The following is a 25433-nucleotide window of genomic DNA, read 5'->3' as shown; positions in this document are numbered from 1 at the left end:
GTTGTTTCTTACTTTTTTTAGTGGTCGCTCTAGTGAGTGTGAAGTGGTTTTGGTTTTTCTTTGTTGACTAATGATGTTGAGCACATTTTTGTGTGCTTATTAGCCATTTGTATACCTTCTTTAGACAAATATCTATTCAGATCTTTTGCCAATTTTTCACTTGGCTTTTTCATTAGTGAGTTGTAAGAGGTCTTTATACATTAAAAATTCAAGTCCTTTATCATATATTTGACTATTATTTTTTTATTTTGTTTGGTTAAGAGAACATATTCTGTATAATTTCACTCATTTTAAGTTTGTTGATTTGTTTTATTTTCTATGATATGATCTATATTTGGGAACATGCCATGTGCACATAAAAATATGTTTGGCATTTTTAGGAGTATAGTGTTCTACAAATATTAATCATATAAAGGAAAATCAGTGTCAATAGTTCAAATTTATATCTTAACTAATTTTTTTTCTAGATGTTCTATTAATTACTGAGGAGGTGTTAAAATATATCATTGTAGAAATATCTATTGAATGCTCTCAATTTTTGCTTCATATATTTTTAAGCTACTGTTAAATACACATACATTTCTGTCTATTGAAATGATCTTTTATCATTATGGCATATTCCTCTTTATCTCTGATAATAGCCTCGATCTTAAATGCTATTTTTTCTAATAATAATAGAGCTATTTCTTGCTTTTTAAGCTGTGTATCTGGGATAGTTCTGTCCATTTGTTTACTTTCAACATAGTTGTGTCTTTATACCTAAAGGGTATCTCTTAAGCAGTATATAATTTGGTCTTTTTTTTTCAATTTACTCTGAAAATCTCTGCCTTTTAATTGTAGTGTTTGGACCCTTCACATTGAACATAATTACTATCACTGGGTTTCATTCAACCATTTATAATATTTTTGTTCTCTCTGCTGTTGTGTTGCTGTTCCTTCTTTCTTGTCTTTTGAAAATATAATTTAAATAGTTTTTAGTATTCCACTTTAATATTTCTATTGAGTTTTGAACTCTACCTCTCAATACACATATCTAATCTTTCAGAATTCAATCAGAATACTGTACCTTTTCATGTAAATCATAACCACTTCATAAGCACATGGATTCTTTGGATCACCATTCTCTCCCACATACACACTATACTTTATTATAGTTTCATAAATTTCCTAAGTTTTATATATTTGTTTTAATATACATTTATGCATTACATCTGCATATACTAAAAACCCCAAAGGACAATGTTATAATTTTGTTTTAAACAGCCACAGGCCTTTTTAAAAGGACTTAGGAGGGTAAAAATACTCTTTTATTTTTATCCAGATATTTACCATTTCTGATGCTCTTCAGTTGCTCCTGAAGATCCAAGTTTTCTGTTACTATTATTCCTTTTCCCTTTGAAGAACTTCCATTACCATTTCTTGTAGTACAGGTCTGCTGGAGACAAATTTCTCTTAGTTTTCCATTTATAAAACTGTCTTATTTTGCCATCATTCCTGAAGAATATTTTCACTGGACACAGATTTTTGTGCCGATTGAGTCATTGTTTTAGCTTTAAAGTCTTCTGTTGGCTACAATTTCTGATGAAAAATTTGTTGGGATTTGCATCATTGTTCTTTTGTATGTAAAGCATCACTTTTCTCCTGTCTGCTTTCAAGATTTTCTCTTTATCTTAAGATTTCATATTGTAATGGGTCTAGGCATAGTTTTCCTAGAATAGCCCTCCTGGATCTAAACTGCACCTCAACATGCCTCATCTCTTGATTTTCTGGTATATCCAATATGTCAGTCCTCTGATTCTGGCCCTCCCTTACCTACTTTCTTCACTCATAAGCTGTCAATGTTGGGGTGGTCAGAACTACTTATTTACAAGTTGATTTTTACAATACAACTGAGCCATCAGAGCTCTTCGGCAATACTTTAATTCTCTCAAAGGACCATTCCAAATAATAAAATGCCTAAAAGATAGATAAACATTAAGACAAAAATACTTACTGGCTACACAAGATAGCAAAAACTAACTCCCTCTAGAAGGCATTATGTTAAATCTTTTTTAAAGTGAATAATATATCTTTTAAATAACTTTGAAAAGTTTCAATCTTAAAATGTAGAGAGCAGAACTGATAAGATAGTTATAATTTAAGGGGTGATTTCACCAATTAGACAAAATTGTCCAATCTTTCTGAAGTTATCAGAGGCCTGCTTAATTAGTGGATGTAAACTCTTTTTTTTTCAGAGATACTCAAGGTATTAGTCAAACTAGTAGATACAAGTGTTCACATATTCTTAATAAATAATCTGATAAATGTATGTCACTAAGATCAAAGGCTAGAGATGCTTATGTTAATTGCCTTTCAGCATGTATTTTCCCTGCTAATAGCCATTTCTTATGGATATACAGATTATAATCATATCAATAAGTTCTTTTATAAAACAACTAGTCCTAATAATAAATAACATTGTTAAACTACTCCGAGAGTGGTTCTCTTGGGAGCTGCCCAAGGGTACAGCCATACTCTTACATTTCAGAGCACCTTCAAAATTCTTCAGTTCATGTTCATCCCAGGAACCACTATCCTCTTTTTTCTTTTTTTTTAGTACAGTTATCATGAGACAGTCAAAATTACTCTTTCATTTCCCATATAAGTAAACATTCTACACTTCTGAATATAAGAATAGTTCTTTAGTGGGAGAAAATAGTAATTTTGCTTAAAAATATGACTGTTCATAATCAATCAAAAAATCAGGATTTATGGTACACACTTCAAAAATGAAGATAAATGGTATAACAACTGTAAATATACTTAAGGATAAGGATTATAATTTAGCTAATTTATACTATCCTACTAGTTAAATACACAATTGTAACCTTCTAATCACTAGTGCCAAGGGATTGCATAAACAATTTTCAACAACTATCAATACTGTCTATACTTTTCCTTTCCTATAATTCTCTGAACTAGGAAAGATAAATATAGAAAGATAGAATTACATGGTTTTCTTTAAAATAGAAAAGATAGAAATTAGACAACATCACATCCTATACAGCATAGTGCGTCCCTACAACCCTCATGGAAATACTGAGTTACCTGTTAAACTAACCAAACAGAGTGAAAGTTTTTCCATGAATAAGAACCACCCACTTTATTCTTCTGGAGGAAAGAGAATGTTATAGTTTCCTGACTCTTCCCATTGCTCAAGATGCTGAGGTGTTTGCCAGCTAACCTTGTCTCAGTATACACCGTACACCTAGCGTATTTCTGAGGATTTACTGGAAGGGAGGTGAGCTACAGGTCAAATCCCAAGCTTCTCTGACCATTTGTCTAAAACCATGCCCCAGACTTCCTTGAAGTTTCCCTTAATAAACCCGCAACCACATTTGTATTTGGGAGGTTCTTACATTAAACACAGTCAACACCTTGATCCTTGATGATTTATCATTTAACCAGTAACCATAAGGTATATACTTTTTTTATTTTTTGTAATTGAGGATCATAGATCTCTCTCTCTCTCTCTCTCTCTCTCTCTCTCTCTCTCTCTCTCTATATATATATATATATATATATATATATATATATATGACTTTACTGAGCACAATTTGTTCCTTTTGAGCATTACCATGGACTTAGGGCTTTTTACAGATTCAACTGGTTCCACTTATTACAATCACAGTCTTCTTTTTCATGTTTAAATTATCAAAATTTAGTCAATATAAAGTCTTTGAAGCTGCCATCTTTATCAGTACTTCCAGACATCTTGGAAAGTATTCTTGCTTTTTCACGACAATATGTTCAGACCAGTATTAATTTTTTCCAACTGCAAACATACAAGCAATATTTTCCAAAGAATTCAGGCTCATTTTATTGGACAACAGTATTTGCAGAAGGCCAATAAATAAGGATTTTAGACCCAGAGACATGTAGTTTCCTCTCTAAAATAGAGTATTTTAGAACACACTGAACACTCAGATAATGTTTTCTTAATACCATTGCCCATTAAAAAAAAAAAAAAAAAAGGCTCCTTGGAGAAATGGCTCATTTTAAGGCTGGGAAAGGAAATGTATAAGCTAAGCACAAAATATCTTGTAACAGAAAGAAAACATGTTATCAAAAAATGAGATATCTAGAAACAAATGTAATAAAAGTAGTAGTAAAAGAAGTGCAAGACTTGTACATTAAAAATTACAAAACATTGTTAAAAGAAATTTGAGCATCTCTAAATAAATGGAAAGACATACCATGTTCATAAAATCAATACTTAACATTATTAAAAAAGCAACATTCCTCAAATTGATAAAGAGATTCAGCACAATCTCCACCTGAGCTGCATCTCCCCCCTCTCCCCACCCCCCAGAAGTTGACAAGCTGATTCTAGTATCCATATGGAATCCACAAGTGACCCAAGAAAACAAAAACAATGTTGTAAAGAAAGAACAAGGTTGGAGGATTCATACTTCCCACTTCACATTTAATACAAAGCAATGGTAATTAAGACAGTAATTAAGGTACTGGCCTAAGGAAAGACATATAGATTAATGGAAAGGAATTCAGAGACCAAAAATAAACACATAAGTCTATGGTAAGTTGATTTTTGACAAGAACAGAAAGAAATAAGAGCATTTTTCACAAATGGTACTGAGAAAACAATATCCACATGCAAAAGAATTAGTTGGATCTCTACCTCACACCATACACAAAAATTAACTCAAATGGATCAGAGACCTAAATATAATAACAAAAACTATAAAACTTTTAGAAGAAAACATAGGAGTAAATCTTTGTGACCTTGGTTTAGGCACCAAAAATGCACAAGCAAAGAAAAAAATGGATGAATCACTCTTCATTGAAAATTTTGTGCTTCAAAGGGCACAAACAGAATGGGATAAAATATCTGCAAATCATATATCTAACAAAGAACTTTTACCTAGAATATATAAAAATTTTATCATTCCAAAAAAAAGTTAAAAATGGGCAAAGCATCTAAACAGGCACTCCTCCAAAAGAAGATACACAAATGGCCAGTAAGCACATGAAAAGATGCTCAATATATTAGAAAACTGCAAATCAAAACCAGGAAGATATCACTTTACACCCACTAGGATTGCTAAAATAAAAATGACAGACAATAACAAGTGTTGGTGAAGATATAGGGATACTAGAACCCATATACATTGCTGGTGGGAAGGTAAAATAGTGCAACTGCTTCGAAAGAGTTTGGCAGTTCATCAAAATTCTAAACACAGAGTTACTATGTGACCCAGGAATTCCACTCCTAGATATATACCCAGTAGAATTAAAAATATATGCTTGCACAAAATCTGATACATGAATGTTCCCAGAAACACTAATCACAATAGCCAAAAGTGGGAATAACCTAATTGTCCATCAACTGACGAACTGATAAACAAAATGTGGTATATCTGTTCAATGGGATATTATTTGGTAATAGAAAAGATGACATGTTAATACATGCTTCGACAAGGATGAATCTTGAAAACATTAAGTGAAGAAAACCAGTAAAAAAAACACCATATATTTATGATTTTATTTGTATGCAATATCTAGAACAGGTAAATCATAAAGACAGAAATCAATTAGTGGTTGTCTAGCACTAGGATGGTCAGGGTGTGGAGGTGAGCATGAATTGGGAAGACTGAAAATTTCATTTCAGAGTTTGAAAATGTTCTTCTAAAATTACATAGTATTATTGATGGCTGTACAACTCTGTGACTATATTAAAAACCAATAAACTACATATTATGTGGGTCAGTTTTATGGAATGTGAAATACATTTCAATAAAGCTATGAAAAAATGCATAAACTAAATTTAGTGAGAAAACAAGACAACCCCAATTTTAAAGAAATTCTATACAACTGAATTATACACTTCGAAAATGTCACATTTAATAAACTTAAAAAAATAAAATTAATTAATTAAAAAAGAAACCACAGCAAGATATAATTAAGTTACTACAATGTAGAAAGTTAAAAAGATTGGCCATGTCAACTGTTGGTTGGCGAGGATGGGAAGGAACAGGACTCTCTAAACTGCTGGTGGAAATGTAAAATGGTACAACCAGTTTGGAAAACAGTTTAACGGTTTCTCAAAGCACTAAGCATACATCTCTTAAATGACACAGCCAACCCACTCCTAAATGCTTCCCAAAACACAGCTCTAAAACTGCAAATTTGCATAACCCAAACATTGGAGGGAGTTTCAAATTTGCGGTTTGGTTTCCTTCACAAGAAAGTGTTATTCAGATGTCCAACGAAAATAAAATATTGTTGTTATTGTGAAAAAAAATTTTTTAAATAATGAAAAAAATAAAAGACAAAGAAAGGCTAATGAAGTAGTCTAGATTTTAAAAGACTAATGTATTTTATTCAACAATTAATGGGAATGAGAAAAATAATTGTTATAAAACAATTATAAAATAATTGTTATAAAACACACATTTTGAAAGGGGACTGCACATATTATTAGACAGTAGTATTGTGTCAGTGGTGAATTTCTTGACTTTCATAATTATACTGTAGTAATGTAAAAGAATACCCTTGTTTTTATAAGATACACATCGAAGTAAATAAAGGTAAAGGGTTATGATGCCTGCAATAATTCTTAAATAGGCCAGGAAATCAATAACAACAGTAATGACATGTATACAGAAAGATAAAGTAAATGTGTAAAATGCTAACAACTATGAATTAAAGGTTAAAAACATTGAAAATTCTTCTATAAGTTTGAAAGTTGAACCTTTTATTTTTCAAAATTAAAGAATATTTTGAAAAATAAAAACTTAACTATTTCATTTTCTTATAGTCAATTTCACCTTATTGACTTTTATTACCATGGTTAGAAAAGATTTACCTATTCTCAGATAATAAAGGATTTCATCCAATTTTTCTTCTACTACCTATATGGTTTCATTTTGTACATTTCCATTTGGATTTTATTCTGGTGTATGGTGTGAGAAATATTTCATATATTGCTTTTCCTATATGTCTATCTAGCTTATCCCCAACAATACTGTTTAAAAGTCCTTCTCTTCCCCACTGATTTTTAAATGCTAGTTTTACAAATATGTTTGGGTCTAATTATGAACTTTTAAATTGTATTTCAAAGGGCTGAAACCACTGTTTCAATTATAGGAGCCTAATTATATATTTTAATATCTGGAAAAGCTAGCCTTCCCTCATTGTCTTTTTTTCAGGATTTTCATGGTTATTCTTGCTTTTTTGTACTTTCTAATAAACTTTATCATCTACTTTTCTTGCTATAAACAAACAAACAAAAATCCCAGAGGGCATTTGTATTGAGGTTTAAATTCCAATTTATAAATTTATTTAAGGAGAACTGACCTTTTGATAAGTTTTACAACTGAAAAAATAATATGCTTTTCTATTGGTTCATGTCTTCTTTTAAATAGTCCTGGGGCGGGGGATTATATTTTATCTCATGTTGTTTTAGGCATTTTGCATTAAGTTATGCTTAGATGTTTTTTGTTTCACTATTGAAAATTTAGCCTTCTCTTCCATTACATCTTCTAACTGCCTATTTCTGTGTCTTTGTAAATCTGTTAATTTTTTCATGTTTAGTATATAACCCATTTAAATTCTCTTAATGTTTTCACTAGTTTATCCATTAAGCCTTTTGGAGTTTTTTGGATATTTTTTCAAATCTTTATGCCTGTAAATTCTTTATGTTGCCGCACATGCCCACAGTGGTATTAGGAATCCTTATCTATTCCTGACTTAGTGGCAATGCTTCTATGGTTTCACCCATTAACAAAAATATTTGACAAAGGAAATTAGATGAATACAAAACTGCAGGAACGGCTGGAGGAACAGGTTCTAAAAAGAATCTTTTAAAATGACTCCCAGAACAAGATCACTGAACATCTTGAACATGCTGGCTAACAGCAATAGCCAAGAGGAGCAGAAAGGCTGCCTTCGTTTCACTTCTTACTTCCAGATTTTGCAGGATTGCATTTTACTGGAGGGATCTAACGTGCACCCGGAACCCTAGCAGCAAGAGATCCAGGAAATGCAATTTATAGCTTCCCAGGGTCTTCAGCACAAGACAGCAAAAAGGAATGTAATTTAATGGATGCTGAGCAAGCCAAACAATTCTAAAATCTCTCTAATTCCTCAATCAGAGATAGGAAAAATCTGTATGCATTAGTAAACTATTCCTCATTTCTACTCAAGGTAAGGGTATGAAAGAATAAGCTCAAGGTAAAGAATGTGATAACAAAAATAAAATATTATTTAAAAAATCCTTTCCAGTTATAGAATTGTGAAACCGAAGAAAGGCCATCTCAAGACATAATAAAAAACATATTAATTTTTTTGATATATTTTATTCAAATATCAGTCTGATTGCACATGGTCCAAGAACATTCAAATAATAAACCGAAAATAAACAGCGGTCTTCAAACATTATAGTCAATGACGCCATGCTTGCCTATGATTTTGCAGACATAAAACCACATCCACAATTCAGTGGCCACCAAAGCATCGAGCAGTTTCTTAACTGAGAGCTGTATGAAACTACCAATTTGAGCACTACTGACTATTTTTTTCAAGCACTGCACAGCTTAGGGATCTCAGCAGAGTTAGAGGAACTAGCTCAAACTTGGCACAGTGTCAAAATGTGGCTAATTCGAGTAAGTTGCAGTAGTTCAAACTATTAATTTTAGTACAGAAATTCTACAAGGATTGTTTACTTGTTGATTTGTTTACTATCTATCTTCTCATTTAGCAACACCAAAACCTGATGCCCCTTATTAAATTTTGAATCAAGTCTAAATTTCTTCTTCAGGAAATTCTAGATATGGACAGTAAATAGTTGATGTCAGTCTAAATTTTTCTATTAACTCTTGTTCAGAAAAACCTAATGGCTGTTTGGTTTACATTGCAAGCCCTTTTTTTAATCACTGTTTTATCATAGAGACAGTTTTTTTAAGACCAGTAGAAATATTTTTTAAATAATTTGTTGCTTCTGTTGATATTTTTTTAACTAATATGTTTTGTGTATGGCCTGAAACTATTAAACAAATGGAACAACCTTTAAAACAAAAGAAGTTTTAAAATCCATTTTCCTTCTAATTTGTATACTTCTATTTGTTATTTTATTACATTGTCATCTGGTTAGGAATAAAATGGGTACCGTAATTATGCATATACATATATATGTCTGCTGATTTTGTTCTAAAATAAAGCACATCATAATCCAAAGAATTGTAAGCTTTCTACTTCCTGCAAATACTTAGGAAAGCCTAAGAATCAATAAGAGGTTTAGTAAACTTACTGATATCAATGACTTGTTTCTTTTTGATGCTTCATAGCTATTTGTGTATCTGTATATATGTACTCAGTCGTGATCAGTCTTATATTTATTCTAGGTAGCAACAGTAGACCTTAAATATTTTTCATCTAAGTGGAAAAGTTAAAAATACAATCATATTAAAATTGAGTCATCAAGGCAAATTCATAGAGAGGCTAAGTAGATTAGAGGTTACCAGTGGCTGGGGAGAGCGGGGAGTTTTATTTTTTTTAATTTTTTTATTTAGTTTCAAGTAAACATTGGTTAGACAGCGATATAGTTCATAAAATGATCCCCCCCTATTTCTCCTTCCCTCCTCAGACCCTCCACCTACCCAATGTATTAATGCTAACTGCATTCACTATGCTGTGCTTCCCATTCCCATGACCATCCATCAGCTACTAATTTGTACTTCTTTAGCCCTCAACCAATTCTCCCAGTCCCCCAAATCCCCTCCCCTCTGTCTGACACCAAATTGTCCACTATATTTGTGAGTCTGTTTTTGATTAGTTTGTTCTTTTTATTCCTTAGATTCTGCATATAAGTGAAAACATATAGTTTTTATCTTTTTCTGTCTGACTTAAATACCTTCTAAGTTCATCAAAGCAACATCTTTTTGCATTTCCTTCCTTTTCATATACAGGGGTCTTGTTTTCTTATCGGTTCAGCCACTCTATCTTTTGGTTGGAGCACTTAATTCCTTTCCATTTAAGGCACTTATTGATAGGAATGTAGTTGTTACTATTCTTTATTCCTGGTTTTGATACATTTTTTTCTCCTTAACGAAGTCCCTCCAACATTTCCTGTAATACTGGCTTGGTGGTGATAAATTCCTTTAGCTTATTTTTGTCTGGGAAGCTCTTTATCTGTCCTTCAACTCTAAATGACAGCTTTGCTGGATAAATTATTCTCAGTTATATATCCTGGGTCTTCATTCTTGTCGAATATTTTTTGCCAAGCCCTTCTGTCCTGCATAGTTTCTTTTGAGGAATCAGCAGCCAGTCTTATGGGTATTCCCTTATAAGTAATTGTTTTTCTCTTGCTGCTTTTAATATAGTTTGTCTTTAACTATTGGCATTTTAATTATGATGTGTCTTGGTGTGGGCCTCTTTGGATCCTTGATTTTTGGAATTCTCTAAGCTTTCTGGGGTTTTATCCCATTTCCTTCACCATGTTAGGGAAGTTTTCCATCATTATTTCTTCAAACAGCTGTTCAACATCTTGATTTTCTTGTTATGCCGTTCAAACAAATATTTGGAGCCTTAATAGAGTCCTATATCTTCCTTAAATCATTTTTATAGTCTTTGCATCTTTCTTCTTGCCATTCTGATTGAGTGTCCTGATTGGCTTTTCTGTCCTCTAGATAGGGCATCTGATCCTCTTCTTTTTCACTTTGTTTATTCCATTTAATATACTTCTCATCTCAGATAATGTGTTCTTCATTTCAGACTGATTCCCTTTTATAATTTTCATTTTCATTTTTATGGTTTTTTTTGTCTCTTTGTTGAAGTTCTCTTCACTTCTCAAAGGTTCACTGAGCATCTTTATAACCAGTGTTTTGAACTTTGCATCTGTCAGATTAGTTGACTCCATTATATTTGGATCTCTGTTCTGTTCTCTCATATGGTTCTTTGTCTTCCCATTTTGGCTGCCTTTCTGTGTCTGTTTCTATGTACAAAGCAAAACTCCTGTCTCCTGATCTTATTAGTGTGGATTTGTGAAGTAAGTGTCCAGTTGCACAGTCCTGAGAGGGATTCAGCTGCAGGCCAAACTCAGTCCAAGCCTCTACCCCTCTGGGACCACATGCTAAGATTCAGCAAGCAATCAACAGATGCTGTGCTTATAGCTGCCTCAAAAGGGCTAGACTAGAAACCAAGGCCAGCTGCTTCTAGTATGAGTCTAGGTGCTGCTAAGCAAGGAGTACCTGACTCTCTGAGGCTATACCAGGATGTGGCTGGGTGGGGCTGTGAATTGGGGGAGGCGAGGTTTCAGGGAATCTTCTGGGCAGAGCGACATCTGTTATCCAGTTTGATTATGTCACAGCTATGGCAGCACTGTGTCCACGCACTGGGAGAGGGGAGGGTTCAACAGGGAACAATGGATACTGCCGGCACTTCTATACAAAGTGAGTCGTACCTCAGCCCTCACTCTGACAATGTCTCCCTGTAAGTCCCTGGTAACCCCTGCGCACAGCCGAATCAACACTGGTGCTCAAAGCGAGCAGGTCCGTCACTGCGAATATCCGCTCACGGACACATCCCCTTTAAGAGGCTTCTGCCACTGCCACAGCCTCTGCTGTAGCCTCCGCCTCACTCAGCTGGAGACCGGGCGGCCCTGCATCTTCGCCCCATCCTACCTTCTGCCATTACAGAGTGCTTTCTTGGACTTTTCCCTAGTTGTATGGCTTGCTTGTTCCTCTAGATTCCAGGCAATTTTTCCTTGCTACTGCTCCTTGTTTCCATCACAACTTTGATTTGATTACAGAGGGATGAACAGACCCTCTGTCATCTATGTCATTTTTTTTTTCTACTATCAAGAGTGGGTAGTTTTGTTTAATGGTTACAGAGTTTTTGTTTGTGGTGATAAAAAGTTTTGGAAACAGCAAATGGTTGCACAATAGTGTGAATGTAATTAAAACCACTGAATGGTATGCTTCAAAATGATGAAAATTCCAGGACATGGAAGCAACCGAAGTGTCCTACGATAGATGACTGGATAAAAAAGCTGTGGTACATATATACAATGGAATGTTACTCAGCCATAAGAAGAGATGAAATACTGCCTTTGTGACGATATGAATGGACCTCGAGATAATCATGCTAAGCGAAATAAGCCAGACAGAAAAAGTTGAAAATTACATGATATCACTTATATGTAGTATATAAACCTAAAAGCATCAAATGAACAGCACAAACAGAGACTCATGGACATGGACAATAGATTTATGGTTACCAGAGGGTATGGGGGAAGGGGGAGTAGGGAGGGAGGAGGTAGATGGGATAAAAGGGGTTGAATATGTGGTGACAGAAAGAAATCTAACTGTGGGAGGTGAACACGCAACGCAATATATATATATATATATATATATATATATATATATATATATATATGCCTTACTGTTAAAATGTACAGCTGAAACCAGATTGCATTAACAATATCATCATAAAAATTAATTTTAAAAAATGATGAAAATGATAAAATTTATGTTATGGATATGTTACCACAATATTACTGAATGGTTAGAATGATAAATCTTACATACATTTTAACCACAGTCTTACAAAAGTGACACTGAAAATTGTTATATTTAGTTAATTAAGTTGTAAACAATATATCATAGTCTCAGATCTCCATTTCCAAGCTAGATTTTATCTAACAATTTCACAGATATGTAATAATTCATCCCAATTATGCTATAAATTGACTGTTTATAAATCCCTGTTAAATAAATCATTTAAATTATAATAAGTATGGTAAAACCTTTTAATTTCAGCTGAGTCAAAATGCTGAGGATGAGGCAATGAACAACTAAAAATTTAAGAGACTCCTAAAAGACAATGGGTATCAGTCTTTACCGGATAGAAGCCCTGTACTATGCTGCAAGGGAATCTTCAAAAGTGAAATGATGTATAAAAACCAAAGCTCATATAATTATTAATAACATGTGCATTTGACTGAAAAGTGATACAAATATAAAAGTGTAAGAAAAATCTCAAGAAATAAGAAAATAATTTTACCTCCGAATACATACAGGTCCCTTCATTTTAGAGATAAGAAAAAACTCCTCTTCCCCTAATATTATCTCAAGCACTCTTTAAAAGACGGTTTGCAACACAGCACAATAATTGCTTTATTTTGTAATAAAGCAATCCTGTAAAGATATTCGTAATGTTTTGTGTAGCTATATTTTTGCTAATCATATGTAGAAGACTAAAAATTACTTATAAACCATAAATTAACATTAAAGGTATCTTTAAAAAGAGGCAAATGATCATTCACATTTTTTATAACATCAGAAAAATGGAAAACCCCAGAAGGAATTACAATGTATCTTAATTGTTATATTTTATTTCTGACTTTATATCCATTTTTAAACATGTAGCAGGCCAAAATAAACCTGTCAAACAATGAATATCACATATTGTGACAATGGAGTCATTCAAAGAAATTTTGGTTTTACAATATGTTATTTGAATACAGATGACTTCAGTCTTAATACAGAAGCTTAATTTTTCCCAAATACAGATTACCATAACATCTAGAAAGATAAAAAACAAGTACTTTGTGGATCTGTTCTTGGTTTTCTCCCCTCTTCCGGGAATTATGCTTAAGGCTGTATTAAGTTACTTCCAAGCACAAAAGAAACAACAAATACTGTATTGTTTACATCTCCACCTAGTGGTCTAAAATTTCTGTTCTTCATGGTATTAAAATAGGAATAGTTAAAACATGAAAATTTTAAAAAGTCATCTGGCAAAAATTAAACAAATATTACAGCTAAGAGAGATATTAAATTAGCTAGTCTCATGCTATTCTAACTAGAGGATGTAATATTAGTAACTATAAGAAGGAATCAGAAAAACAACATGGAACATTTCCTAGAGCATCTATTTTACTTAATGCTATGTATTAAGGCAAACACATATTCTGGAGTAAAATGCTTATTAGGAGTCTTTCAGTTTGAAAAGCACAGAATCTTTTCATTTGATAATAAAAGAACATGATGACTGGAGCAATTAAATGACTTGAGTTCACTCAAGCAGATAGTGAAAGAAGTATCAATAATACAAATGTTTTATACCCTTTCCATTACAAAATACAAGCCACATTCATAAAACATGAAATACTAACCCTAACTACCAAATTGCTGTACACTGGGCTTTTTTTTTTTTTTTTCGTATATAGAGTTTTCAGATCTTTTATTTTAATTCTTAGAATTTTCCTTTCACTTCATATCATAGCACACTTATAACCTGAAGATTACTCAAAATCCCATTCTACATTCTTCTCATGTTTAAAATTACAATATTGAAAGATAAATACATTTGATTTCACTGATATGCAGAATCTAAGGAACAAAAAGAACAAATGAATCAAAAACAGACCCACAAATATAAAGAACAATCTGGTGACAGCCAGAAGGGAGGGGGTTTTAGGCTGAGAGAAAGTGGTAAAGGCTTAAAGTATAAATTACTAGTTGATATAGGGTTACAGGGCTGGGGACCATAGCACAGGGAATGCAGACAGCAGTAAGGTAATGGCTATGTGTAGAATCAGAGAGAAGATAGAGTAATCAGGGGATCATTTCATAAACTACAAATGTCTAACCAACATACATATACTTAAAATTAATAAAAAAATTATATTAAAAAATTAAATAAAATTATAATATTGACTTTCTTGGAGAGTAGACACTTCTATAAATTTTAACATATGTACAGAATCACGTTGCTACCATCACAATCAGGATATAGAACACTTCTAAAACCCCACCGCCCACTTCCAAAATTTCTTGTACTATACCACTGTAGTCACATTTCCACAATCTCTAACCCTTGATGACCACTGATCTTTTTTCTATCAATAGAGGTTTGTCTTTTCATAAGTATTTTATTTTAAAAAATCATACAGAATGTAACCTCTTGAGAATGGCTTCTTCATTTCAGTATGTTGCCTATGAGATGCATTCGAGTTGTTTCATATATGAATAGTTCATTTCTTTTCATTTATGAATACTATTCTATAGTATATTATATATTATATGGGATGGTGTATAATGCAAAGAGAAGTACCAGCATTTGTTTATATATTAGGCCAATGAAGAACTTGTAGGTTGTTTCCGGTTTGGCATGATTTTGAAGAGAGAGTCTACAAGCATTTGTGACTAGGCTCTTTTCTAATTTTTAAATGTGGATGATTTGATATTAGAAACCTTTCATAAGTCAGATATTTAAACAGAATGTGACACAAAAATATAACTTCCATAAAAGAAAAATTTAAATACTTTCAATGCTTAAATTACTTCATCACTATTCAGGAATTAGTGTTAAGAAGAAAATTATATCTACTTACATATAGGAAAAGTGAAATAGAGAGACTAAATAATCCAACTTCCTTTAAACATAGACATTTATTATATTTAAAAACTTTGGAAAGATATGGCAAATAATTGAGCCACTATTTCTTCTTCCTCTGCTCATGGCATACATCATTAATCAATCAAAGCACACTTACTTTGCTGTACAGTCTTAATGTAGCCTCAAAACCTCAGTGCACAGCTCTAGGCTGCCACTACTACATAATTAGAACTGGGACTCTAGCTGCAACAAATTTTCCATCTCTGGTTTAGGAGAAATTATTTGCAACAAATTGCAATCTCTATAAAATTATTTTAGCTTTAGGGAATAAATAATGTTCTGTAGCATTCTTTTTTATTATTACAGTTGACGTAAAATATTATATTTTCACGTCTACAACATAGTGAGTGACTCAACATTTGTATACCTTACGATGTGGTCACCAGGATAAATCTAGTAAAAACCTGTCAACATGCAAAGTTATTATACTATTGGTTATATTCTCTATGCTATTCATTATATACCCATGACTTATTTATTTTATAAGGAAGTTTGTACCTCTTATTGCCCTTCACCTTTTTTATCCATCCCCCTCCTCCTTCCCTCTGGGCAATGATCAGTTTGTTTTTATCTATAAATCTGTTTCTGTTTTATTCATTTGTTTTGTTTTGTTTTTGATTCCTCATATAAGGAAAATTATACGGCATTTGTCTTTCTTTGTTTAACTTATTTCTCTTAGCATAACACTCTGTAGACCAATCCATGTTGTCACAAACAGCAAGATTTCATTTTTTTTTGTTGTTGAGTAATATTCCATTACACACACACACACACACACACACACACACACACACACACACCCCATAATTCTTTATCCATTCTTCTAGTCAGTGGACACCTAGGTTACCTCTATACTTTGGCTATTGTAAATAATACTGCAATTAACAGAGGAAGACTGCATATATCTTTTTTTGAATTAGTTTTTATTTTCTTCAGATAAACTCAGAGATGGAATTGCTGGATTATATGGTAGTTCTATTTTTAATTATTTTGAGGAAACGCCATACTGTTTTCCATAGTGGCTGTACAATTTACAATCCTAACAGTGCATGAGGATTCTCTTTTCTCCACATCCTTGCTAACACTTCTTGTGTTCCGAAGCATTCTTAATCCTAGGCTTATTACCTTACAAATGTATGATTTTTCATAAGACAGAGTAAGAGAAATACTGACGGGGTAGTTCTGGGCAGCCATTAGTACCAGAATAAAATCTAAAGTGTACATAGGAAAGAAGCCTAATCTTGGACAAAGGAAGAGGAAGAACAAAAGGAGAAGAAAGAGGAAGAAGTGCATGGAGTTGAAGGTTACAGTCAGTTGAGAAATCGTTAAAATCCTGTTTGTCGCTTATTGTATTAAACTAATACTTTTTGTGTCTGGCACTTATTTGATAATAAGTCTGCGTTTTTATGTCTTCATACTACCTATTTGTGAGACATCAGTGTTAGATTACAATAGTATAAGTAGATACTTGGACTCTATTTCAAATATAAAAAACATAAAATTTTAGGAAAGGCTGTGGAAAAAATAGCGTAGGAGAACCCAGCTTCCCTATACCCTTCAGAAAGATCAAGATTGGACAGCTATCCACGAACAATATCAGCTCTGCAAGCATCCACTTAAAAAGTTTTAGCAACACAGTGAAACAGAACAAACAGAATAATCACACAAGAAAAGAAGGAAAACGACTTCATTTTGTCTGCATTATCCCATCCCCCAAGCTGGCACTGTTCAGCACCAAAAAGAACTTCAGATAGAAAGGGTTCATCTCATCAGGAAAGGAAGAGGAGCAAGGTAAACAACCAACTTCTCTAGCTTCTTGGGGACTGCATGAATCTACCGTTTCAGTTTCATCCCACCTAGACCATCAAACCTGAGATGTATAGAAAGACCTAGCCTAGATGAAAAGAAGAAAAACAGAGGCTATTACTAATAGATATGCAGCAGGAGTGAACTCAGTTCAGAGACCTGCTCTGTAGACAAACTCAGCAGATTTTACCGCTGACAAAGCCAACAGCCAACAAAGCCTCTAGGGACCCCCTAGCAGATTTCACCAGATACTGGACCACAGGAATTAGCCAACAATGGCCCACCGCATCTGCACAAGCATAAAAAACTAGCTGCCTGAGTCTCTCCCCATATCTGTCAGAGCCCAGCTCCACACGTAGCCAGCTCCGGCTTCTATAGCTACACAAATGCAAGATGCAAGCCTAGACCCATTTGGCTGACCCCCACTGGTATGTTCAGAGCTAGACCTTCTAGCTGTGTATTTACACACCACTGGTCTGATGCCTGTTATCAGCCTTCATTACAGTGCACACACCTGGGGGGAGTGTGTGTACCCACAGATGAGCATACAGAGAGTCAAAGCCCTGCAGTTGCTTGTAGGCCTAAAACAGGCCCTGTCTCTTGTCACTAGCTGGCACCACGGTGCTCACTTGTATTGACTCCCAGGTGTGTAGTAGCATGTACCCAACCCCCATTACCAACTTCCACTTTATGTACACACCCAGTATAATAGTGGGCAGCCACAAGAGAGCATGTTGACAAGGCTTCCATGGCTGCCAGTAAGCCTATAATTGGCCCTAGCCCTTGCTACCTGCACTGGCCCCATCACTATGTATATGTCTGCAACGGGCCCTGCTACTACAAAAGCATCTGCAGCTAAGTGTGTGTGTACCATTGGCTCCAGGCTTCCCTCCTGCCCTAATCTCTAGTTGCCAGACCTGGAAAAGCTACTGAGAATGCCACCAGTCCTTGCTGTCACTGCTCATCTCCTGCAGTGCTTGCCAACGACCACACAGTTGTCAATGCTATGGACTCTTAACAGGGTGAGCCAAAGAGATATCATGTCCTTGCTGGACCTGGTACTACTACAGGGCCCAACTTGGCACTCTGCACCACTAGAACCAAGGTCACAACATAATCCACCATGCCCCCACACATAGGTGAAAAGCTTCCCTTACTGAAGTCAGTCTGTAAAGTCTAGAAGAGGTGATTGCTTCATCAAACGTGCAGGGTTCATGAAGAATCAGAGAAACATGTATTCATAAAAGGAATACAGTAAACCTCCAGTAAATAGCCCAAAGAGATCTAGAAATTACCCAACAAAGAATTCAAAATAATTGTTACACAGACACTCACAGAACTACAAGAGAATACAAACAATTTCACACTATCAGGAAAACAACAGAAGAACAAAATGAGATGTTCAAGAGAGAGAGAGACAGAAAACATGAAAAGAACCCAAAACAGAAATTTGGGAGCTGAAGAACACAGTGATACAATGACTGAACTGAAGAATTCAGTAGAGAGTTTCAACAGTAGATATGGATGAGCAGAACAGAGATCTAGAAGACAGAGTAACTGAAATTATCCAATCATAGGAGCAAAAATAAAAGAGAATGAAAAGAAATGAAAAAAGCCTATGGTACTTATGGGACACTATCAAGTGAAATAATGGAACGCATAACTGGAGTCCTAAAAGGGAAAGAGAAAGAAAAAGCAGGTATAAAGCTTAAAGAAACAATGGATGAGAACTACTCAAGTCTGGGGAGATATATAGACATCCAAGTTCATGATGTTAATAGGTCACCTCAAAATTTCAATACAATCTTCTCCAAGACATATAATAATAAAACTGTTTAAAACCAAAAACAAAGAAAGAATTTTAAAAGTAATAAGAGAAAAAAAATGCCCATATAAAGCTATCAACGATTTCTCAGTAAAGACCTTGCAGGCCCGAAGAGAATGTGATGATATATTAAAGCGCTAAAAGAAAGAAACTGCCAACCATGAAACTTTACCCAGTAAACCTATCCTTCAGAACTGAAGGTGAAATAAAGACTTTCCCTAGTAAACAAAAGCTGAGGGAATTCGTCACCACTAAACCTGCCTAACATGAAATGCTGAAAAGAGTTCTTCAACCTGAAAAAAAAAAAAGACACTAATTAGTAACATGAAAACATAGGAACATATACAACACTGTAAAGGTTAGCATACAGCCAAATTCAGAATACTCTAATGTTGCAATATGGTGATGTATTTACTACTTAATGTAAACGTTAAAGAACAAAAATATTTAAAACAGCTACAGTTTTGACAATTTTTTAAAGGATACACAACACAAAAAAGATAAAAATGGTGATGTCAATAACATAAAAGGGGGGAGTAAAAAGGTAGAGTTTTTGTATGCGATCCAAGTTAAATTGTTGTCAGCACAAAATAGACTGTTATGTACATAAGATGCTTTATGTAAGCTTCACAGTAACCACAAAATAAAATTTACAGTCAGAATAAAGATAAAGAGAAGAAAATCAAAGCATACCACTATAGAAAATCATTAATCCACAAAGGTAGGTAGCAAGGGGAAAAATAATGGAATTATAAAAAAGCCAGAAAACAGTAAGATAGTATTAATAAGTCCTCATCTATTCATAATTACTCTGAATGTAAATGAATTCTCCAATCAAAAGGCAAAGAGTGGGTGGATGGCCAAAATGCAAGACCCAAATATATGCTGCCTATCAGAGGCTCACTACAGCTTTAGAGACTCTCACAGGCTGAAAGATAAAGGATGGCAAAAGATATTCCATGCAAGTGCAGAGCAAAAGACATGGGTAGCTATACTTATACCAGACAAAAATAAACTTTAAGCCAAAAATGCTAACAAGAGACAAGATGGCCAATATACAATGATGAGGGAGTCAATTTATTAAGATACAGCAACCATAAATATATATGCACTCAAAGCTCCTAAATATATTAAGCAAATACTACCAGAACTGAAGGGAGAACTAAACAATGCAATAACAATAGCCCATTTTCAACAATAGATCACCCAAACAGAAAATCAACAAGTGAACATTGGACCTGAACTATACATTACACCAAATGGAACTAACAGACACATACAAAAAATTTCACCCAATAGCAACAGAAGACACACACTTCTTAAGCACAAAGGGAATATTTTCCAGGATACATCACAAAACAAGTCATAACAATTTATGAAGACTGAAATCATACCAAGTATCTTTTTAACCACAATGGTATAAAATACAAATCAGGAACATGAGAAAAGCTGAAAAATTCACAAATATGTGGAGATGAAATAATACACTCCTGAATAACCAATACGTCAAAGAATAAATTAAAAGGCAAATCAAGAAATATCTAGAAAGGGTGGCTCCATAGTGCAGTGGTTAGCACGTCTGCTTTACTTGCAGAAGGTCCTGGGTTTGTGCCCCAGGTGGAGCCACAGACCATACCCCGGGTGCACCTGGCCCTGGGTGCATCCTGGGTGCATGCCGGGTGCACACCGGGGGTATGGCAACATCCATAGGTCAGGGGTGGAAGTGGAGGGGGGGGGGGACAAAGAGAGGAAAAAAAATACATAAAAAAAATATGTATCAAAACCTATGGGATGCTGCAAAAGCAATTTTAAGAAGGAAATTTATAAACGCCTACATTAAGCAACAAAAAAGATCTCAGAAACTAAACCTCATTTTTACTTCAAGGAACTAGGAAAAATACAACCTAAGCCCAAAGTTAGCAGAATGAAGGAAATAACAAAGATTAGAGAAGAAATATATGAAAGAGGCCAGAAAAATAATTTAAAAGGTCAATGAAACTAAGGGCTGATTTATTAAAAAAGATAAAATTGACAAACCTTTAGCTAAGTTAACTTAGGGTGTAGAGAAAGGGGAACCTCTATGTACTGCTGATGTAAGTTGGTATAGCTACTAGAAAACAATATGGGACTTCTTTGAAAAATTAAAAGTAGAACTACCATATGATCCAGCAATCCCATTTTCAGGTATACATCCAAAAAAAAATGAAAACAGGATATTGAAGAGATAGCTGCACCTGCATGTTCATTGCAGCATCATTCATAACAGCCAAGATATGGCACCTTGGTGCCTTATAAACCCAAATTTATAGTTTTGCATGTCAGAAGCTTGAAATGAGTTATATATAGCTAAAATCAAGGTGTTGACAGGCCTGGTTCCTTCTGGGGCTTCAAGGAAGAATCTATATCTTTCTTGCTCCTTCAAGTTTTTAGATTGCCCATATTCTCTGGTCCCTGGCCACACTACTCCAATCTCTGCTTTGTTGTCCTATTGCCTACCTTCTTCCATATTAACCTTTTTGTGCTTTCCTCTTATAAAAACTTTTGTGATTACATTTAAATCTTACCCAGTTAATCCAAGAAAACTGCCCCCTTTAAAGACCTTTTAATCACATCGATAAGTCCCTTTTGCCATAAAAGGTAACTTTTTAGGTTTTAGAAATTAGGATGTGGCTATCTCGGGAGTTGTGGTGCTTATTTAGCCTACTTTTATATAATACATAGTACTTTTGTTTAATATAATAAAGCATATCACTGCTATAAACATTGGTGTACAATTTTCTGTATGAACAGTTTTCATTTCTCTTGGGTAAATACCTAGGAATAAAATAGCTAGGTTGCATGTTAAGTGCATGTTTAACTTTCTAAGAAACTGTCAAACTCTGTTCCAATGTGCCTGTACCCCTTACACCCTTTCTGAAACACATAGTTACCTACTGCATATAAAGAAAAAGTGGAAGAGTGTTTTTGGTTCAACAACACTGTTTACCAAAATGATAGGATAAATTCTCAACAGAGAAAGACATAGAAATAAAGAGAAAAATACATTTAGAAGACCAATAGATAGTTTTAGAGGCTCCAACATATATCTGATCATAATTCTAGAGATTATTTAGCATACAATAGAAGAGCAATATTGAATTGAATAGATAAGAGCTGAATTTTTTTCTAGAATTGAGGAGATATTTAAATCCACAGATAATGCACAGGTAGAATAAACAGTCACACCCACTTAGATATATCATGATGAAAATATGGGATATTAAAGAGAAAATCTTCAATGTATCAGGAAGAATAAACAGATTATCTAAAAGAATGAAAATTAAGACTGACGCCATGCACTGCACCAAGAACAGCAGAGGCTAAACATTAGTGAATAAAAAAAATCTACAACTTGTTATGTGAAATATTTGAATCAGAAATATTTCAGAATTCAGATTTTATGGGGGGGGATGGAGGATACTGGAAAATTGATGCGGTCCATACACTGTATATTATATAGCACCCCTGGCAGCACATTTAGCCAGCTGTGAGTAATAAGGCTTAAGTAGTAAGAGAAGAAGAAGGGAGCTGATATTAGGCTCTAGAAGCTTCCACGAAAAAAATGAGATAGGGACATCATGGTAGAGAAGATTTGACAGAATTATACTAACTTTGTTTGGAAGCGGCAAATTAGATGCCACTTTGTGTAATTTTGTTATCTTATTTCTTTGTAGTGTTTATGCAAAACTATAAAGAAGTTAAAGTTTCCATACTTTTTCTCCCAAAACCGCTAACTCCGTAGAGGTCCATTCTTAAGTATTTTTGGTCTACAATTCTAGAATCACATTTTCAAATACTTTTTATGACCCAGACTCAAAATAAGAATGTATTTTATATCACGACCTAGAAATTGCTCACTCACACGCATAAACATCTGAAATAAATGTTTTGGTAATAGTAATCATACTTCTCATATGCTAAAAGCTGACATTTTGTTTTTTATTTAATCTCAAAAAATGGTAGTGTGACTTACTAAATTGATTTCATGACACACCAATTGGCAGCAACCTGCAGACTGACAATACCTAAAAATTTTCTATGCATATATAAACATGAATGTATACATCCTTTTTATATAAAAATGGAATCAGATCGTACAAATTATATCTTTGTTACATTTATTCATATTTCTTTTTACTTTTTTTGTTAATATACTCTTAATGTCACTAAGAGTTGAAGTATAGCTAGCTATATCCCCATTTGTGCTTTCCTAATTCATTTTTATTCTTGAAGAAATAATTTATTTTCTAAAATGATTTTCTAGATACAGAATAAAAGGATCTGGTATAGTAGTAACCTTCTTACATGTCACAGATCAAAGAGGTATTTTTAAAACCTTCCCTAAGAAATGCTACATTTTCATATACAGAATTTCCTGTCAAACAGGCCAAGCTGTCCACATAATGTTCATTCACCAAAGTGGAATTTGAGGGTGGAGGTATCATTGCTTGAAAGAGTTGTGAGTAATGTTAAGATCTCCTTCCTTTAGGCCTCTGCTATGCCCTTTTATGTATGCTTGTTGAACTAGACTGCTTCCTCATTAGTTTTGTTATGTAAAGTTTTATGAATTTAATCACATACCTCTATGCTTTACATAAGAGGGAAATATAACAAAGTGTTTCTACTCTATTTAAAAGATCCAAATAAAATAAACAAAAATGTTCTACTGAGGTTGTAGAATAATTTTATTAATAATTTCCAGAAACCAGGTAAAACATATATATATATATTTTTTTATTTAGAATAAATAAGCATCTATGAATTTTAAAATGTAACATTTGGCAACTGACATAATAGTTTAAGTAGGGAGAACACTAAAGAATAACAAATAGGATATGCGTCTTACAACCTTCAACTCATTTTTTTACTTTTCATTTTGAAATGTTTTCATTTTAGAAAAGTTAACAAAATAGTACAAACCGCTCAGTGCAAAAATCTTGGTTTCTAAATATCATTCTCCAAAAAAAGAGAACAATCTGGAGAAGCAATCAATTGTAGGGCTAGAGCAGAGAAACCACCAGGCAGGGCAGAAGCATTCTGTACTATCAGGATGCATGGAACCAGAAAGCACAAACCAAGAGGATGGAGACATGTCAAAAGGCCATAGGAGTCTACCAGAACTCTCAACTATCAAAGCTGGAACTATTTGAGTGACACACACACACACACACACACACACACACACACACACACGTATTAGAGCATAACTCAAAGAATAAAAGAAATACACATGAGTCTATATAAATGTAGAGAAAGGATATATAGATAGGGGAAAAGAACCAAATCTTCCTTACAGAGAATCTGAATAATATAAATAGAAACTATCCTATCCAGGAGGTAAAGCCTAACCTTTAATCTGGCCCACCACCCCACCTTTGAGAGTGGACTGAACTTAGTGACTCCCTTCCAAATGGAGTGGTAAAAATTGGAACTTTACAGAGGAAAAACCTGACAGACACTACTTTACCAAGAAGTCGAAGATTATATCACAGAGATAACCTGTTGACAGCATATACTCCCTGATATAATGAGATGAGAGGGGTACTTTACCTCTGTAGTATTATTTCTGAAGACCCATTACCCTAGTCTAATCATGAGAAATACATAAGACAAACCAAAATTGAGGGACAGCCTAGAAATATTTCACTGGTATGCCTCAAAACTGTTAAAAAGTCATGAAAAATAAGGAAAAACTGAGAAACTGTCAGAGACTAGAGGAGACTGGTGAGAGATGATGAACAAATGCAATGGGGTACCCTGGATTGGATCTTGGAGGGAAAAAGGGACATTTAAAAAAATTGTAAAATGTAATTAATGTATGGAGTCTAGAGGAATATTCATGGAAAAAAGGTAAAATCTGAATAAAGTCTGGAGTTTAGTTAATGGTAATATACCAATGCTGGTATCTAAGTTTTGAAAAATATATCACAGTACTTTAAAATAACATCAGAGGAAATTGAAATTAGGTGAGGCATGTACTCTCTAATTTTTCTTTAAATCTTAAATTATTCCAAAATAAGTTTGTTTTTTTTTTAAGTACAAAGAATTTCCAAACGCACTTCAGATTCCCGAAACTTAACATTTTACCACATTTGTTTCATCAGTCTCTTTCCTCTACAGATTTCTCTCTGGATTTGATAACAAGCTACAAACATCATTCCCCTTTACTCCTAAATATTTTAATGTATTCCCTTAAATAGCACTTTTATCAAAATAAGAAAATTACCATTAACACAATACAATCTAGAAACTTCCACATTTTGCCAATTGTTCCACTAATGTCCTTTATAACAAAAATAGAATA

The 25433-nt window shown here is 33.8% G+C and overlaps 1 protein-coding gene across 18 annotated transcripts in view; it reads right to left on the bottom strand.

Annotated features, from left to right (window-relative positions):
- The window catches only part of BAZ2B (bromodomain adjacent to zinc finger domain 2B), a 281281-nt gene that overhangs the window by 244106 nt on the left and 11742 nt on the right, over positions 1-25433 (bottom strand). For 16 of the 18 annotated variants that reach the window (XM_016152831.2, XM_016152842.2, XM_016152837.2 and 13 more), the window contains exon 3: positions 1330-1432. The exons of 1 other annotated variant lie outside the window; for it this stretch is intronic. The gene's annotated coding sequence lies outside the window, so the exon portion shown is untranslated. Of the gene's footprint in view, positions 1-1329; positions 1436-25433 lie in introns of all 18 variants that reach the window. One more of the 18 variants, XM_016152832.2, reaches the window with a different exon arrangement.

This window comes from Rousettus aegyptiacus, unplaced genomic scaffold (assembly GCF_014176215.1).
Source record: "Rousettus aegyptiacus isolate mRouAeg1 unplaced genomic scaffold, mRouAeg1.p scaffold_m13_p_2, whole genome shotgun sequence".
In the NCBI taxonomy this organism is placed as follows: domain Eukaryota; kingdom Metazoa; phylum Chordata; class Mammalia; order Chiroptera; family Pteropodidae; genus Rousettus; species Rousettus aegyptiacus.
Note: the sequence above shows the minus strand (reverse complement) of the source record. Positions and strands in the feature narration are given on the sequence as shown.